Source organism: Passer montanus, unplaced genomic scaffold (genome assembly GCF_014805655.1).
Source record: "Passer montanus isolate IOZ18808 unplaced genomic scaffold, ASM1480565v1 scaffold86, whole genome shotgun sequence".
Lineage (NCBI taxonomy): Eukaryota > Metazoa > Chordata > Aves > Passeriformes > Passeridae > Passer > Passer montanus.
This window is the reverse complement of record NW_024373923.1, coordinates 369,278-387,691: the sequence shown is the minus strand read 5'-3', so window position 1 is coordinate 387,691 and position 18,414 is coordinate 369,278. Positions and strand designations below refer to the sequence as shown.

At 38.7% G+C, this 18,414-nt stretch overlaps 1 protein-coding gene across 2 annotated transcripts in view; it reads right to left on the bottom strand.

Annotated features, from left to right (window-relative positions):
* Positions 1 to 7,265, bottom strand: part of LOC120513679 (urea transporter 2-like) — a 297,024-nt gene extending 289,759 nt beyond the window's left edge. For both annotated transcript variants that reach the window (XM_039733314.1, XM_039733315.1), the window contains exon 1: positions 7,145 to 7,265. The gene's annotated coding sequence lies outside the window, so the exon portion shown is untranslated. The remainder of the gene's footprint in view (positions 1 to 7,144) is intronic.
* Positions 7,266 to 18,414: the final 11,149 nt, after the last annotated feature.

The following is an 18,414-nucleotide window of genomic DNA, read 5'->3' as shown; positions in this document are numbered from 1 at the left end:
ATACAGGGAGTCCACCATGATCAGGGACTATGCTGGTCTCAGGGTGGAAATCATCTCACCTAGACATGAGCTGCTCACCCTAGGTTCTCTTCAGGGCTGGTGGAGAGGAACAGGGTGTGCTCTAGAAGTTCATTTAACCAATATCAGAAACTTGATTTAGGATGGTGTCAGTTGTCTTTGAAAACTTCCATCTCTTCTGACACAGAGTGGAAACAGGAACTAGTTCAAGAAGCCAGATGTATTTATTCAGGTGACAATGAAGGATTGTTCTTTGGCTTGCCTCTTTTTCTCCAGTATATTAGGTAAACTTGATCAATGTGTTTAGTACTGTTAGTGAAACTAGAAGGATACAATGGAAAAAAAAAACAAACAAACCACCATCTTAGGTTTCTGACTGTAAAATCTGTGAAATGAGACAATCTCACAAAAGCTCCCTATTTGATAAAGAGAAATTCACCATTTTGCTCCAGAAAAAGAACAACTGAGAAAAAATTACAGCACTAATAAAACCTTAATATTATTAGACAGCTGAACTCTGAGAGATCCTGTAACATAATTGTCCTATTTTATTAATGGGTAAACACAGATCTCAAATGATGACATGGGGAGCACCGTGAAATTATTAGTAATAATTTTCAGGAAGTTCTTCTATAGGAACTCATCATTAGAAGAACATCAACATGTGAAATATAACTAAATCCTCTCTAAAGTAGGATTGGAGACTCCCAAAATATTTGGTTTAAATTGAATTAATTCAACAAAAAGTCACGGTAACAAGTAGCAATCTGTGACTGCATATAGCTACACAGACAGAAAAAGGAAAGAAAATCTTGGCATGTATGTGCTTTGAAGTTTTCCACATAACCACCTGTTCATAAAGAGAGGCCACACAAGCTCTGTTGAACCCAAATGGCTTGTCTGAAACAGCTCATGTACAGAGAGCTTTCAGGGGATGTGTTTTACTTTTGTCAATATCGTATTTATGTTTATGTTCCTTACAGGTACTTAAAAGTCCATATCTTCTTTTTTTATTGTCTTTGTTTCATTTAGACCAAACACAGTTCTTCAAATAATTAATGTCTTTACAGCCTAGAAATCCTGTATACATACTTGCATCTGAATTTCAGCCTAATCATATCTTAAATAACCTTATTAATAATACTAAGGTATCGGCTAACTCTATCATCCATTAACTTTTTATGGTATGTAAACACTTCATGTTTTACTGAGATGTTCAGAAAACATGTACAGAGGGACTAACTAGGTATGAGAGCAAGGGAGTTATCCTAATTTGTAATTTCCTGTTATTGTAAATTATACCTTCTCTACATCTTTATGGTCTCCTTCTGTCTTGAAATGTTACTACACTACTTTTCTCTTAACTTATGCACCTTGAATGTTGTAAAAACTACCTGAAAAGTCAATAAAAAAATACAATGGCACTGAGTCAATCAACAGAACAGAGTAATCTCTACTGAGCAAACAAGCTAAAACACAACTGCACCATGTTGTGATTGATTGAAGATATGAATCAGAAAATTAAAACTTTGGGGGTTTTTTCCTCCGGTCTTAGTTACTCCCAGCAGCCTAATTTATAGAGGAGTTACTTTGATGTTATCTCTAGTCCTGTAAAGAAGCTGCCAATGCAAAAAAGTGATACTGTCTGCTGTTCCATTGGTAGCGTGGGTTGCAAATGATTATCCTAAATGCACAAAAACACAACAGATTTTGCCACAAAATTAGTTCACTTGTATTTATGAGAAAACATAGGTAAGAATGTGGAATTTTTGTTTGTTTGATTTTTTTTTAGTTGTTCTGGTTTTGTTTGCTTTCTTGTTTCATGGTTTAGGTTTTTTGGTGTGTTTTTTGGGGGGGTTTTCTTTGTTTGGGATTTTTTGTTGTTTCGGGAGATTTTTTGTGTGCATTTTTTTTGTTTGTTTGTTTGTCTTGTTTGTCTTGTTTGTTTTGTTTGTTTGTTTGTCTTGTTTTTTTAGTAGGTTTTTTGTTTGGTTTTGTATTGTTTTTTTAGTTGTTGGGGTTTTTTTCCCCATGGGGAAGAGTATGACAGCTATGACAAGAGGGGAAGCTTAAAGTCATCCCTACCCACTACAATCTATGTGATTTCACCCAGGGACCTGTTGGCCCAGAGCTTCACAACTTCAACAATTTTCGTTGGTTTTTTTTTGTGTCTGCATTTGTGTACCCACTTCATGGACCCAGTGTAGATTACATCTGACCTGCCAAGCAAATAACTCACAGCAAGCTCTGCTGAGTTCAGCCCCTATTGTAAATTCACATCTGAAGGTAGAATTTTATAGGGAAGATAAAATTTTGAAAATAAAGCTCCTCACAGGGCCATCAGAATGGATTAGAAGCTGAGCAGAGAGGAAGCCATCATCTCAGTGATGGGGACATCAAAGAGTAAAGATGGGAAAATTTCAAGGCCAGTGTGGGTATATATATATTTTTTAATTTCTATTGAATTTTGTTATGTATGTCTGGGAATAAAATATCTTCTACAAGAATCCAGAATCCAATTTACCATTTTGGTAATTTGATTCTAAGCTCATCTTAACACACAGCAGATAAAGAAGCAATCATAAACTATGTCATCATAAATAAAAGCATTATTGAGTTCAGGCAATGAAAACCAATCAATAGAGGACACTCATCCTCAGTGAAAGCAGCTGCTAATGCTCTGTGGTTCCTGGTGGATACTCTGTCATTGTGTTTTAAAACCACAAGGAATTCCCTGTGTCATCAGCAATGACCACTTTATTGCTGGTGAATTAGGAAATTAGGAGAGCTAAGTGTGCATCTGAAATCCAGGGGCTCATTCATTTATCCCATCTTCCAATGCAGGAGATCACATGGATTTCTCATGGATTTCAACAGGTTCAAAGAAAATTGGGACTTTCCCGCAGTTTCAACATACACATGATACCAGAGAGAATGGTGGAGCTTGTTCTTCCAAATACAAGAAGGAAATTAAGAGCTGATTATCATGGGAAAAAAAAAATTACTGAGCTGATTAGCAGTCACATTTTATGTGACTCTGGTTGTTTCAGTCAAAAATTGAAACTCCGAGGAAAACTTTTCTAATTTTTCCAGAAGTGTTACACTTCTTAACATTAACTAGATTGAGTATACCCTTTTTTTAAAGAGCAAATTTTTTCTATTTAAAAGTAGCTCTATTCATTTTTCATGAGACAAGCTTTTTGAACATGAAGGGTTCCAACTTGAAATGAATAATTTTATCTATATTTTACAAAGTTATTTCATTCAACTTGAAACACCATATAAAGCCCCCAACCCCCTCACCCCCAGTACTTTTTATAGAATGAAATATTTTTAATGAATAAGGAATTTCAGCAAACTGAATAATATATATGATAATTGTGCATTTCTACTATTTGTCCCATGATGAATACTATGCTGACTACTATCAGATGCATTAAATCAGGCTCATTTAGTCCAAAAGTGATCAAACTTCATTTAAACAATGCAATTCCTTTTGAAAGTATTAGAGGGGAGAAGAACAACAAATTCAAATCATTCATTTCTCTCTTGCTTAATGAATTATTGATTTGTGCTTCCCTTTTGAATGATAGTGCTCTGATGCGATAAACATTGATTTGAATCTTTATACAAATATTGTATATCATCAGCATGTTATGGCAACAGAATAATACATACTCAAATAGAGCTGAAGGGATGGAATGCCATGAAAAAAACCCACCATGAGCTGCCACAGCTGTGTGTACATATGTGTGAGGGTGCACATGTAAAATAGCAACTAGAAATGAAAGGAATAAATAAATAAATGAAAAAGCAATAAATAAATAATAAATAAATGAAATCCAGGGTGGAGGGGAGGGGGTTATGGTAATGATGCAGAATTATAGAAAGTTTATATTTGGGTTAACGCTGAACAGACAACCTTGGAAATGAAAAATAATTACTTTTTACTAGTGGTAATTCCTCTAACTTGACATTTCCTGCAGTCACGAGTGCAGAGCTGTCACAGGTTTAAAGGGAGAGCTCTCTCACACCCTGCTTGTGTTCAGCAGTTTCACTTCATGCTCAGCTATTCACACCAACGGGAGCTACACAGCCAAAAGACAAAAGAAAAGTGCTGAGAGCGGTAAACACATAGATAATCCTGTCCACCAAACAATTTTGCATTTCCTTTATGCACCATTTATTTCAGACAAAAAAGCTGCTGAGAGATTTACGTCAAAGTGATTTCCACAGCTCAGCTGCTCCAGGCTGGGGAGATGATTGAAGCGCTGAGCTGCACTTTCCTGGGGACCATTGCATCCCCCTGTCCTGCCTTGCTCTTCCTCAGGCAAGTTAATTTCTAGCATCACCTGGGTGATTTTTGGCAGCCTGGATGAGAGGAAGGATCCTGTGACTACTGTGAGGTGAAGGGACAAATCTTTTTTCCCCTGGAGAGCAGTGGATCCCCAGCACTGGGGGTTCCTACAAAGTGGGTGGGCTGGGAAGACATTCCACCATCCTTCTCCTGAGCTCCCTGAGATGTAGGAAGCATCCCTCTCACATCTGTGGGGGTGATAGCTGTGCTTGGGGCACACAAAAGTCCAAAACATTCAGGTTTTTCTTAACACAACAACCCAAAACATCCATATCTCAATGGAAAACCTTCATGCAAAAACTCTCAAATGAGTATGGCTGCACTGGGACAGCGAGTGTTTGTGCTATCATACACTTTCACAGTGAATTAGTCTTGCAGCTAATGATCTATAACTATTACCCACCAGGGCAGCATTGAGATTTTTTCCTACAAGGCTACAAAGGGTGAGATCTGAATCAGCACTCAGGGACTAACCAGCTCCAAACATGCAATCCCATCTCAACAGATTGCAAAGTGGGAGCAGGGAGACATGGAAGCTGAGCTCCTTGTCTCTGTCACATCACAAGTGTCACACCCAGTGCAGGTACTGTCATTTATTTACTGCTGGATATGATTCCTGAGGGTAGGAAACAATCTGGCTTTCCTGTGACCACTCTCAAAGGCAACATGGGCAATTTTATTTTAAAATCCTGGCTTAATGAGGTATCTGTATCTATGATAAGGTAAATCAGGCTAGGAAAGGTGTGCAAATAAACATGTGCAAATTAATTTCTAAACAATATATATAACTTTTTTTCCCCTGTACACATGCTTTTGTGCATGGTTCTGCACTTTTAAAGTGTCTCTCAATGGGCTCAACAGAATTAGACTCCCTTTAATATTTTTGCATGGGACAGTTCCCAAAGAATAGGTGGCTAATTCAGAGTTGACCTTTGCTTCTTCTAGTCTCGACAGAATCGGGCATCCTATTTCTATCACTCAATAAAAATTAGTTATCCATTCCCAGAAAATGGTTCTAGTATTAATTGAGAGAATGAAACACTTTTTTGTGGTTATCAGTAAAAAACCCCAAACAGTCCATTTAAAACCTATTAGCTAAAGAGAGCTAAAGAAGGCATAATTAATGTATTTTTTTTTCCTTTTCCACATATTTAACAGTGTTTTGGAACACGATCCATAACATACACAGCTTTGATTGTAAGGAGTTAGATCAACATCCTGTCCCAATGCTCTTACATATGGAGTGGGAAAACGAAATTTGAACCTTCAGTTTACAAGTAGCTGGGGAAAAAAATAGATCACAGGGTTGAAAGCTTGCAATTATTATGGCATTTGCATTATGACAAATTTAAAAATGGCATTGTAGGTTACGGGCAGTGCTATAAAGCTGGTATTCTATGCGGTGTACTGCAAGCTCATTTAAAATGTACTCTTCCACGACATGATGAGAACACAAATTATAATTAAGAAAGTAACCCAAGCAGAAAATTAGTCTGCAAGACTAGCCTGAATGTGCTCCTGCAGACAAAGCCATCCTGTGTCCCAACTTTACTGTCTCGGTGTAGGGAGAGATTGATGCAGGAGATAAAGAGAGATATGGCTTTCCGGGAGGGGGAGAAAAATAGAAGGCTTTGCAAGTATGAGCCTTGGTGTTTCAGTTGTGCAAACACACAGAAGAGAATTCCCAGCAGAATCCCATCTTTGCAGAGCTGCCCAGAGCACAGGCTGTTCTGTGCAGGTCTGTACCTGGGGTTTTGTTCCCATGATCCCATTCATAGGCAAAGCCCCACATTCATCAGCACAGATAAAGTCTGCTGACCCCATCCTGAACCCAGAGCCCACTTGCACTAGTAAATGTACCTAACATTTGTAAGTAACAAAGGGTTAGTGTAAAGGTAATGATGTGGGAGAAAAACATGGTTCAAAATTACATTATGAAACAAAAAGACTCACAACCTCCCACCCCCGCCCTGAAAAACAAGGGAAAGTGTCAAATGTTCTTGCTACTGTTAAGTAATAAAATATAAATTATTTTGAAAAACTTTTAGGCAAACAAGATACATATCTGAAAATATTTGCATTTGAAATTTTCTTTTCTGTAAATGTTTTGTGGGGTTTAAAAGTGAAATGGTTCTCTACAAATCAGTTGGTATCTCTGTACTTTTTCCAGACAGACTGGAACAAATCCACCCTTTGGGAAATTATGCCTACCTTTCAGATGTCTCTTCTTGTGGAATGGGGACCTGTATGCTAGACATCAGTTACATTGCATTCAAAGAAAAGGTTAATAATTTTCTATTAAATATTTCTTTGTATTTTCTGTGAGAGTGACTTTTCTTGAGTTAACTGTTGCTACTTCATTTTAAGGGCACCCATGACTTCCCTGTACCTTACAGGACTTAGCAGATTTATCCTAGTTTAGAAAAATACCAAAAGGAAAACAAAAAAAAAATCTAATGAGGCAAGGAGCCAAATCAACAGTTGCCATTAGAAAAGAATTAACAAACTAAATAAAACAAGAGGAACAGAAGTTGTGAGAGCAAAAAAAAACTGTTAGGGAAGAATTTTCCCACCTGCTTTTTGTGAGACAGAAGTTACTTCATACTTGGGACAGCATTTAAAGGCACCAAAATATATGCAATCCAACTCAGATTTAAATCCATCACCTTGACTCAGCAAAAACCCAGATCATCTACAGCAGCTCCTGATGGTTGCTGGGGCTCTGCCACGTTTATGTAATCAGTATATTTTCTTTAATCTCATACTTACCAGCCAGACGGAGAATCTCACTTCAGTGGTGGAATGGTGCAGGGACTCAGACTCTGGTTGGTGACAGTGATAAGAAATCCAAACCAGGAAAAAGTTCCAGGAGGGGTTTCTTGGACCTGAATGAAAGAGCAGATTGATTAAGGTTAGCTTTTCCTCTCATTTAAAGGCTGTGGTGAATTTAAGTTTACTCATTTCACATTATTTCATATGTAAATTAAAGAAATTTTGCTCTGCATCCCATATGTCCAAGAACTTAGGAAAAGGGAATTATGATTTCACATACAATGCGTGGTTTGAAACAGGGTGTGTATGAGTTTAGTGTGTATTTGAATCTGATCCTGGTCAGAATATTTCCCAGGAGCAACGTTTAATACAGGTTTCAATAATGTGTTTCTGTTCATTTGTGGGTGATTTAAAACCATGTCTGGGGTAAGCACATGTTTATTAACTGTTGTTCAGGGCACAGATATTTCCTGAACTGGGCTGTAGAAGAAACCAGAATTTTTCAAAACCAAAAGCAAAACTCAAAGTAATTGCTCATATTTGAAAAGCAAATAAACATGCCTGAGGTCAAAGCTTCTCGTTTAAACTTCATCACTGGTGTGTGTGTTGTGAATTTGCAGTGCCCATTTTGAAAACTTGTAGGCATAGTATTTCCTTTTTTTGTATTCAAAATGTGAAAAACATTTGTAGATGCAGAGCACCTTCATAACAAAAAAATTGGGAAAAGAGATACAAATTCCAATTTATTGCTTGTCAGAGCCCTCATGTAGGATTTAATTTTAAGGAAAGAGAAGAAATATATAATTATCAAAAACAAAACCAGAAATGATGATGCAGAAGATTTAGGCAATTTTAAGTTTCATTGTTTGTTACTGATTCCTGAATTTTTATTCTTCCTCTATATATTTTCAGAGAATCTACTTATGAAAAGAAGCTATATATTAGGAGCTAATTAAATTTCAAAACTCCAGTCTGGTGACACTTACAGGATATTTAGCACTTTCCCAAACTGTGACAGAATTTATATTCATGGATATCTTTTCAGGAACCTAATTTTAAGTTTAAAAATACTGACTCATAGGCTTCTTGAGATGTGTGAGAAATGTCCTATGGAACATTCATAAGATGACAAGAAGAATAAAGGTGTTGGGTTAAAAAAATACTTGGAGAAATAAAAACCTATCAGGAAAGGTATTAATCTGCTCATGTCAAACTGCCTTGAGTAGCCTGAAACCTCCTTAGGTGAGGTTTTTACCCAAAATGTGTCTTGGTTTGTATAGATTTACTGAGCTGGAACTCACAAATTCTAACTGAGCATGCCCTCAACTGAGGATGCACTTGCTAGGACATAGCCAGCAGGAGGGAAACTTGGTTATTAGGATTTTGTTATTGGACCAGGCAATATTACTTTGTAAAAGTTTTGGATCTCCCTGAGTCCTAGAAGCAGGATAAATATTCCCCATGTAAAGAATTTTACATGTAGGCAGCATTCAAGGTACCTGGTTCTTGTCATATTGACCTGGATTCAGGTGATAACACAATATCTGATTTTATTATGAACCAGAACCCCAAATAAAACTCAGATGAAAACAATTTAAGTACTAATAAGAATGGTTTAAAGTTAAACCAAAAAAAAGTAAAATATTTATAGAGCAGCCCTTACAGTTGTGCTTGCAGAAAGCAAGGCAAAAAGCAAGGCAGATGATAACCAGCTTTTTGGTTCTTGCCAAAAAGCTGCTTATCATCTGAACTGCTTTGCAGGATTTTAGAAATTACTGGGTTACTCAGTAGATTTCTGAAAGCTTGAGAAATCACACTACAACATTTTTTGGCAAATTTTCCATCACTTGGTCAGATCGAAGAAATTAGAAATTCTGCTTTCCTGGGATTTTCAGCACCTCCTCCTTTCAGCCCTCCTACAGATTAAAAATAGCATGATACAGCAAGATTATCCAGGAGAAAGAATGTGCAGAAACATGTCTCAGAGCCTCAGGATTTCAAACACCAAAAGACAAGGATGAAAGCTCCAGACGTGAATGAAGCCATGCCATTAGCCCCAAGATTGCTGGTAATGTCCAGCTGAAAAATCTTCAGTTTGAAACTCCCAAGCTGCTCCCCTCTGCCTCCCCCTTGCTGCCCAACTCCTCCAGTTTTAATTAATGACACAATTATGTACCTCCACCACCACGATTTAAGAGACCTTGCTCAGGCTCTGTGCAGGAGCACCTGGAAGGAAACTTCCAGACAAATGAGAACTGTGATTGCTCTTTCTGTGTTAAGCCTTCTGTAAAAAGTATGTGGACATACAGAAGGGTCACTGAAGAATTCTTAAGTGAAATCTGTACTTGCATTAATGATCTTCAGCAGCTGACATAGGTTGAAGAGGAGTAAGCACAAAAAACCCCTCAGATTCATTTCTGCCTTTAGAGTACACCCTTTCCTATCCAGCCTCTAATCACAGAGCCTCCCCTGCCTTGTCCATGGGCACAATTCAGTAGTTCCAGCGAGTTATCAGTGGCCAAAATCATGTATCTGGATATAATTTAATTGTGTTGCCCTTAATAATTTGCTTTGCCCATGATGATTTGTTTTCATTTTCAGTACCTCTAAGCTGGTCAGGCAGTGAGATTAGATGATCAATGGAACAGAAATATCCTGTCCTATCCTATCCTATCCTATCCTATCCTATCCTATCCTATCCTATCCTATCCTATCCTATCCTATCCTATCCTATCCTGTCCTATCCTATCCAGTTGCCAACCTCAAATTCAGATGAATAATTTATCAAAAGCTTCCTGTCTTCCTTTGGAGCTTCTTGCCTCTAAAGACGGGTCTGGGAATGCAGCTTTAAGAGCCAGGCACTGTGAGGGTGGGGGTGAGGTGCCCCAGCCTGATCTGAGAGGTTTTCTTGACATCCATCTGATGTTGTCCCTTATCTCCATCTCCTGTACTGACATATAGATTCTGCTACATCATTTCTGTCCCTGACCACTATCAGTAGACTTCGATTTACTGATTGCCTTATCTTTGCCACAGCCTCATTTCACTCAATACACCCTGCAAGTTTTCAACCTCTGCTGGTCCCACAAGGGCTTCTCAAGACAGTGTGTGCCAATAAAATGTCTGGGTGGGGCTGAAATGTCCCAGAGATATAGGAAAAGGTTGGTTCTCTGGCCTGTGACAAAATGTTATATCAAAGCTGCACTGTTCATAGGTAAATTCCCTTTTGCTTTACTGCACAGAAACCTCTGCTGAATAAAAGTAAACTATTTTTCTTTCTCCAAAGGAAAGAAGGAGAGGCATGCCTGTAAATTGTTTTACTCTGCTTGTTCCTTGGCCATCATTGTTAATCAGACACTTTTAAGTGAAGAAAAAAAAAAAAAAAAGAAAAAACCATCACTGTGGCCTTAACAGCAGAGAGGGGAGGTAGGGGAATCTACAACACCACTCATGACTGGATTATCACAGATCAATGCAAACTGAATAACCAAATGCTTGCTTTTTTCTCTTTCTTTCTTTCTTTCTTTCTTTCTTTCTTTCTTTCTTTCTTTCTTTCTTTCTTTCTTTCTTTCTTTCTTTCTTTCTTTCTTTCTTTCTTTCTTTCTTTCTTTCTTTCTTTCTTTCTTTCTTTCTTTCTTTCTTTCTTTCTTTCTTTCTTTCTTTCTTTCTTTCTTTCTTTCTTTCTTTCTTTCTTTCTTTCTTTCTCTTTCTTTTCTCTCTCTTTCTCTCTCTCTTTCTTTCTCTCTTTCTGTCCTTCTTTCTCTCCTTCTTTCTCTCTTTCTTTCTCTCTTTCTCTCTCTTTCTCTCCTTCTTTCTCTCTTTCTTTCTCTCTTTCTCTCTTTCCCTCCTTCTTTCTCTCTTTCTCTCCCTGTCTTTTTTCTCTCTTTCTCCATTTCTGTCTTTCACTCTTACTCTCTTTCTGCCCCTCTCTCTTTTTTCTCTCTATCTTTCTGTCTTTCACTCTCTCTCTGTCACTCTCTTTCTTGCTTTCTCTCATTCTCTCTTTCTTTCTCTCTTTTTTATCTGATGTTACCTCAGTGCTCAGGTGCAAGAGACACATGAATAGAAGATCCTTAATAGAACATAAAATGGGGGAATGAGGAGGGAAAAGAAAGAGAGAAACCTCTCCAGTCCTGGTTTATATAACACTGGTTTCCAACATGTTGCAAATCTACTTCATGTCTCTTTAAGAATACTCTTAGTTTATGAAAGCCAACAGCATTAAAAATACAGTAATTAACATGTTCATAATGTAAATGCTAATAATTTAACATGTCAAGCATCCTCATCCCCTACTGAATCAATATGAATTATTAAAACCGACTCTTTAAGACCTTTAAAATCAACTCTCAAAGCATGCACTAACAATTACACCGTTGGCATGCAGGAGCACCAAGTTACAAATTCATGTGTAAGACTGTCTGACACACTCGTTCTCTTTGATGCAAAAAAACAAAAGGCAAAAAAACACCTCCCCCCAGAATCTTATGTTAGGAATGGCATAATCTGCATGCATAAGTGAAATTTTTGGGGTTTTTCCACTGAGATTTTTAAGTTTCTTAGACAGAAACCTTATTGAGAGGTTATAGAGTAAATTTTTCCATTACGAAGTTGTATGACAATCCAAAATGTTCCTAAATCAATAAGGAACATCAAAATAATAAAAAAATTAGTCTAATTAAGTAAAAGTTCCTAAATTTAGACCAGTTTCTCTCAAGGTTGTTGGTTATGAAGAAGACATTTAGAAATTGATTTTAAATGATATAAATAAAGAGTAGCCCTTAATGGTTATCCCCATGTTTACTGCGTAAAAGAATAAAATAATAAACTTTGGTTCTTCTTTTTTTCAAACACCTGTGAAATAAAGATGGAATTGTTAGGCAGATGCATCTCTTACCTCGCAGCCCGCTCAAGACACTTTGGGAAAGGCTCACAAAGTCTCCTTTGTGTTTATATATGGAGACACAGCCAAATGCCTGCAGGAGGTGGCTGTTTCCTGGTCAGCCCATTGAAAGAAGATGGCAGATATGACCTATTTTTCCATTTGTTACAGATACAAAATAAAGTTTTGCAATTGAGTACAAAACCCATCACATCAGCTGTGGCTTTCAAAAACCTGTCCTATCAAATTGTGCAACGCTCGTGTTAACGTCTTGCTCCACTTGAACAATCAGATAATGGACTGCAGGCCAATAGGCCAGAGGTTGTTCTTCCTTTGGGAGAATGTTCTGTGCCCTGGAATTTCACTGGTAGCTGTTTTTTCACAATGCCATGGTATCCCACTAGAGCCACACCAGAGTTTCAGCCCCTTCAGACCAGAGCACAGCCCCCCTGCACTCCACAAGCCTGGATTGACTCAGACCAGCTGGGAATCCAGCCCTTGATTCCTATTTCTTGATCCACCCGATCGTGGTTGGGAGTTCTACCTGGGCAATGCTAAACCCCCTCTTTACCGTGAGAAAGGAGGAAACTAATTTCAGAGAGGTTAAAATTTGACGAAGTTTGTGTACTCGGGAATAGTTTGTGAGGGGTTATATGTCTGATAGGAGATAAGAGCTCACGTACCTTACTTTCCTAGCACGAGAAAAAGGCCTTAACCTCCTACCACCCCTCTCCAAAACAAAATAAAAAGCAAAACAACTGACCGACCTGGAAAAGTTCAGAACATTTCCTTAGATGCTTTGAGATTAGCACAAAATACAGGCAAACAGGAGATGGAGGACTCCAGATCTGGGTCAGCTGCAGCTGGGGAGGCTTTTCATGGCTGTTGAGAGGAAAACAATTTAATCCTGAGGGACATGTCTCTCTTCCCGTCCCCTGTGTATAGCAAAACCTTGCACAAGAGGATGAAGAACACACATGAGAGATGTGAGCACAGTGCCACCTTTTTTATTGATCTCTTAAACCATTCCAGCTGCACTCAAATTACTTTTGAGAACTCAGAAGTATCATTATGGCAAGACCTTCTCTGAATTCCTATTTCAATTTCCCAGTTTGTTAAGGCTACACAGTAATTGGCTAGATGGGAGCACTTGATGATCTACTAGCTGTTTCTGAAGATAAACACAAGACACACTTCAAAGTTCTGCCAAAGATGGGAAAGCTGAAACAAAACTCTTTCTGTATTTCCCTAGTTTATCTTCTCTCTACCTGAATGTGAGATAATTTTTTTTTCTTTTTTTTAGTCTATAAAACTTTGACTGACATTCCTGAAGACAGAGATACAGAGTCAAAAGCTTCACTTAAATGCAAACAGAACTGCAGAAATGCAAAACACAAACAAAAAAGAACTACAATGACATTAACATTTAGAGGATATTATTTCTTTTGCTCTTTCATACCACAATGCACAAAAGGAGCAAGCATTGGGGTACAAGTTTACTTAACCAGTCAGAGAAAACATATAAAAGCAAGGAAAACCAAACACCAGGAGGAAAGCTTGGAAATAAAAGTGAACCTCCTCAGCCTTGAGCAGTACCAGGAGGTATGAGCCAACAGGATTTTTATTTTACCACTGAGGGGGATAAGATAATTGTCCCAGAGAGATGAGTTGAGGCTGGAACCATGAAGAATGGGAAGAGAGAAGAGAGAAAAATGAGGGAGAGGTTTCAGGGGAAGGGAGGGCTCTTTGGAGGGAAGACTGAGTTGGTGACTTTAGATACAACCAAATAACATGATCCTTAAGCCACTGCTGGACTGTAATTATGTAATTAATTAACTGTAATTAATAGAAACAAGAGTTCTGAAGGAGAGTGAGATAGCAGAAATCCCTCAATGATGGTAAAACACAGATGCTAGGAAAAAGCATCTTCTGTAATGCATTTCAAATCCTACAAAAATAGGAGACCTTAGAGCCTGCCAGTACAAAACTCATCAGTAGTTAGGTGGGAATGTGAAATTAAATACTAAATGGTGGTTGAGTGGATTTATTTGCTATTTCTAAGACTCCTGATACTGTAAATTGCTGTCTATGACTGACCCATCCAGGAGCTTACACTGCACTAAAGTTGTCTTGCATTTGATTATTTGCTATGATTTAATTTTACAGAGATGTAAATGGGCACAGCAGTACCAGCATGTGGTAAAAAGATTATCATCTGGAAAAGCTCACACTCGTGACCACGGAAGTGGGCAGGATAGAAAACAAGGAAATGTACAATAGAGTTGTGATGACATTACTTGATCATGTGTAAACCCAGACTGAGTCTCTTTAACATAAGGAATTATTCTTTAGGGAAAGAAGCACAGAGCAGCAGAATGTATTGTTCGCTTAAAGTCCATAACTTCCCCCCCACCCAAGATCTGGTTTTTAAGATTACATCTTTCTGTTCCATAATGATGGTAATTTTCTCATTACCACATGAGGAAGTTGGTGATGAAGTACAACCTTAAGCAGGCATGGCTATAATTTAAACAAATACAGTATCAAGGAAAGGTATTAACATGCATAACAGCTTGGTAATGTTCAAGTTTTGAGCATTTGCACTATGCAAAGAAGGAACTAGGAAAAAAGGGTAAAACTTGCCTTATGATTTTCTGTCAGCTTTGAGTGTCTACTGGCTTAGCAGAGGTATGGCCAACAGTTTGTCATTTCCACAAAAGAGCTACGGTGAGTGACATTTCTATTAGGGATGCAGACATGGTGAGCTATACCACATCTCCAGTGACAAACTGTCTGCTGAGAAGAAAAATCATGTGGTTGTCATGCATATCTGATCCTATAATTACACATGTACATTTAGACACTGTTGAAAGAAGGGGCTTCTCTGAGAGAGAATTCTTCCAGCAGGACTGCTCTTGCAAACCTCTGTCCATTTTAGGGTATGACGATAGATCTTATAAGATTTGTTAGCAGAATGGTCTGGTATTCTTAGATAGGGAAATTAAAAATAGAGACAGAAAGGAAATGAAGTCAAACAGCAGCTTGTTTAGAAAATAAGAATAAAGAAAAGGCCAATGTCCTTTGAAGGTGGCCACAGGTATGAAGTGGATTAGGACAATGGGGCAACATAGAAGTTTGCAAATTTGACTTTTAGCTGGATTAGTTTTGCCTATGGCAGACATTCAATGTCATCTATCTTAAAATTTATTGTCAGGCAAAAAGGACCTGTCACCTCTGAAAATCAACCTGTCTTTATGCTCTTCTTCCCTTCAAGACTCTGCACACAAATTTAACTTACATCAGGTAAATTAACTGACTGCAGAGTGCAGACATATAGCAAACTTAAATTCAAGCTGTAACCTCTTCTGATTCTTCTGCTACAGTGAACAAAAAAAAAAGTCAGAACTTTTCTCTCTCCTGTAAGTTTTATACACAAAAATATTCATTGTTTATTGCACATCAGTGAAGATCTAGGTCATAAATACTGGGATGAAGGGACAGAAAAGGAAGAATAAATTTCAGCAGAGCCATGTCTCACAGTTCCACCTTTCCTGGAAAAGCTTTCATTGAACACCATCATCCTCACAAGCTGTGATGGTCACTCTTTCAGTGTGTGATATAAAAAGCAGACTCATTCCAGCATCTGATGCTGTTAGGACTATGAAAAAATATATGAACAAGGCCTTGCTATCACCCCTCCAGACTGATGAAAAGGAAAATGGTTTTTATGCCATTTTTGAAATGTGCTGCATGCTGATGTTACAGAGTTTGGGAGTGAAAGACTGCCAAGGCAGTCACTGCATTTACACATTGGGAAAATGAGGCATGGAGAAATGTCTAAACGTCTGCTGGAGTACAAAGAGTGGGAATCAATCTGCCTGAGCTTAGGCTTGCCTGGGATTCCTTAGAGCCCTTCCCAATCATGACTTTAGAACTTGTCTTTGTGAAAAGAAGAGTCAAGAAGACTTCCTGATCTCTTTGGTGCTTTCCAGTGAAACATAGGAACTCCAGGTGCCACACTTTCATCAGCAAGAGTTCAGTCCTCAATTCCCACTCTGTCTCCTCTCTGCTCCATTCTAACAAGACCTGAGCGTGCCAAGCCATGACAAATTTCAAGATGAGCTCCAGAGAGCAGAAGACTTTGGGGAGAGTTTTCAGAGCACATTAGCAATCCTTCAGGACCTGTGCTACTCTGAACTTGCCATGGCCTTGATCTTGTCCAAATCCACCACAGTCAGGTTTGTAGCTGCAGATAAAGATGGAGTAAAGGAAGCCAAGTGAGATGAGGCACGCTGACTGAGATTTGAAACCAGGTCCTGGGATGTTCCACGAGTTGGAACCAGCTGATGGCAGAGGAAAGAAACAGAACACACATGCAGATGTTTGGGCTGTCTCTGCATGAAGGATGTTGAGATGCTGGTGAAGGATCTAGGAGGGGAGGCTTTCTGTACAACTGTTGGACAGGAGGTTGTAGCCAGGTGGGGGTGGGTCTCTTCTGCCAAATAACCAATGACAGGACCAGTGGAAATGGCCTCAAGTTATGGCAGGGAAAGCTTAAGGGAGTTAGGAGAAATTTGTTGTCAAGCCCTGGAAAAGGCTGTCTGGGGCACTGTTGGAGTCACCATCCCTGGAAGTGTTCAAAAGCAGGTGGATGTGGCAGCTGGGGACATGGTTTAGTGGTGAGCATGGTGGTGCTGGATGATTTAAATAATTCCGTGATTCTTTCCCATACCTGTCCGGACAAATGTAGTGTCAGTGAGAGAGCTTGGGGACAAGATTCCAGGCAGCAGAAGAAGTCACAGGCTTTTCAATTTTCTAGAGTACCAAGAGGCAGAGAGAACTGGAGGGAATGTACTACACTGGCTCTCCTCTGCCTCCTGTGAGCAGACTCCTTTATTCCATATTAAACAAATGGTTCTTGTGGGACCAATCAGCAGGGCAAGAGACATGAAATACCTTCTCCTGCTTCCCAGCAACACCAGCCCAACAAGGAGGGATAATTCCTGTCAAGGCCACTCCTCATGCAAGAAAAATATTTCATGCATCCCGCATTGCTCATTTTTTCCCCTTCTTTCCTTTTTTTTTTTATTTGTTTTGTTTTGTTTTTGTTTTTCCAGTATAATTTGAAGAACAGAAGCCTATGTTAAACAATTTGTTCTCTTCTTACTGTGGCAGAGTTTTATTTACCTATCTTGCTGTTTTCCATGCAACTTTTCAGGCTGGCCCCTGTGTTTAAAGGTGTGTCACACCCCTTAGCATAAGCTTCACAGATAGGTAGTAGACAAAACATAAGAAAACAAAGTTACTGCATCTCTGACTGTAACCAGCTCCATCCTGACTCACCTTCTCTTGCAATTTGACTTTCATTACCAAATCCTCTCCTGAAACCTGAGCCCTAAGGACTCAGAGCCTCACACTGTAACAGAAAAACAGTGTACTGTTCTTGGAGCCAGCCATGTGTGGCCATTCTGGTGTTTCACTTGGTGATTTTTCAGCTGAAAATATTAAGTAAAATGGTGTCAGTGTATTCAGGATGTGATGATGTCTCCCACAAATAATTTTCAAAAGCTTGTTTAATCTTGTCCAAGAAAATTATTCTTTTCAAAATTAAAAAAAAACCCAAAAACAAAATAACCCTTTTTCCATCTAAACTATCAACATGAATGTTATTTCCATATAAGACATTGGTACAAATGAAATGTGCACAGTGATTCAATAAGCTTTGTTAGAACATGGCGATGAGATAAATTCTCCCAGCTTTCTGCAGTTTTCTAGAAAAGTTTAATTTAATTTTAATTTTCTTAAAGTCATAGAACAGTTGGGGTTAGAAGGGACCCTGAAGACCATCCAGTTTCATCCCCCCTTCCACAAAACTGGAACATTTTCTACAAATCCAGATTTCTCCAAGCCCCATCCAACTCAGCCTTGTTCAGAAAAATGTCTCTTTTGCTTTTACCTCTCTTTTAGCTTTCCATGATACCAGCACAACACACCTGCACAGATAAATGATTCCAAGGAGCAAAATCTTTAGGACTTTTCATGTAATAAAACAAAAAACTTAATGACAGTTTTCAACCAAAGACCTACTGAGATTTAAAAGTCCTACCCACATTTTGCTGAATTTTTCTTTTCTACCCCAGCTGCACAGCTGGGAGCCTGGCACCAGCAGGGTTTTATTTTCTGCTCAGCTTCCAGCAAAATTCTTCTCTTGACTATTTTAACAGTTTTGTCTTCAGGGAAGGCTGTATTGTTTTTGACTCTGAGGAAGGATGGGCAGTATACAGCAGAGAGCCCCAGGGGACGTGTGTTTGGCACCTTTGCTGTATCATAGGCACTGGTTGTGTGGTGCTAATATGAGGGGTAGCTTCCCTCTGCCTGCACCTCC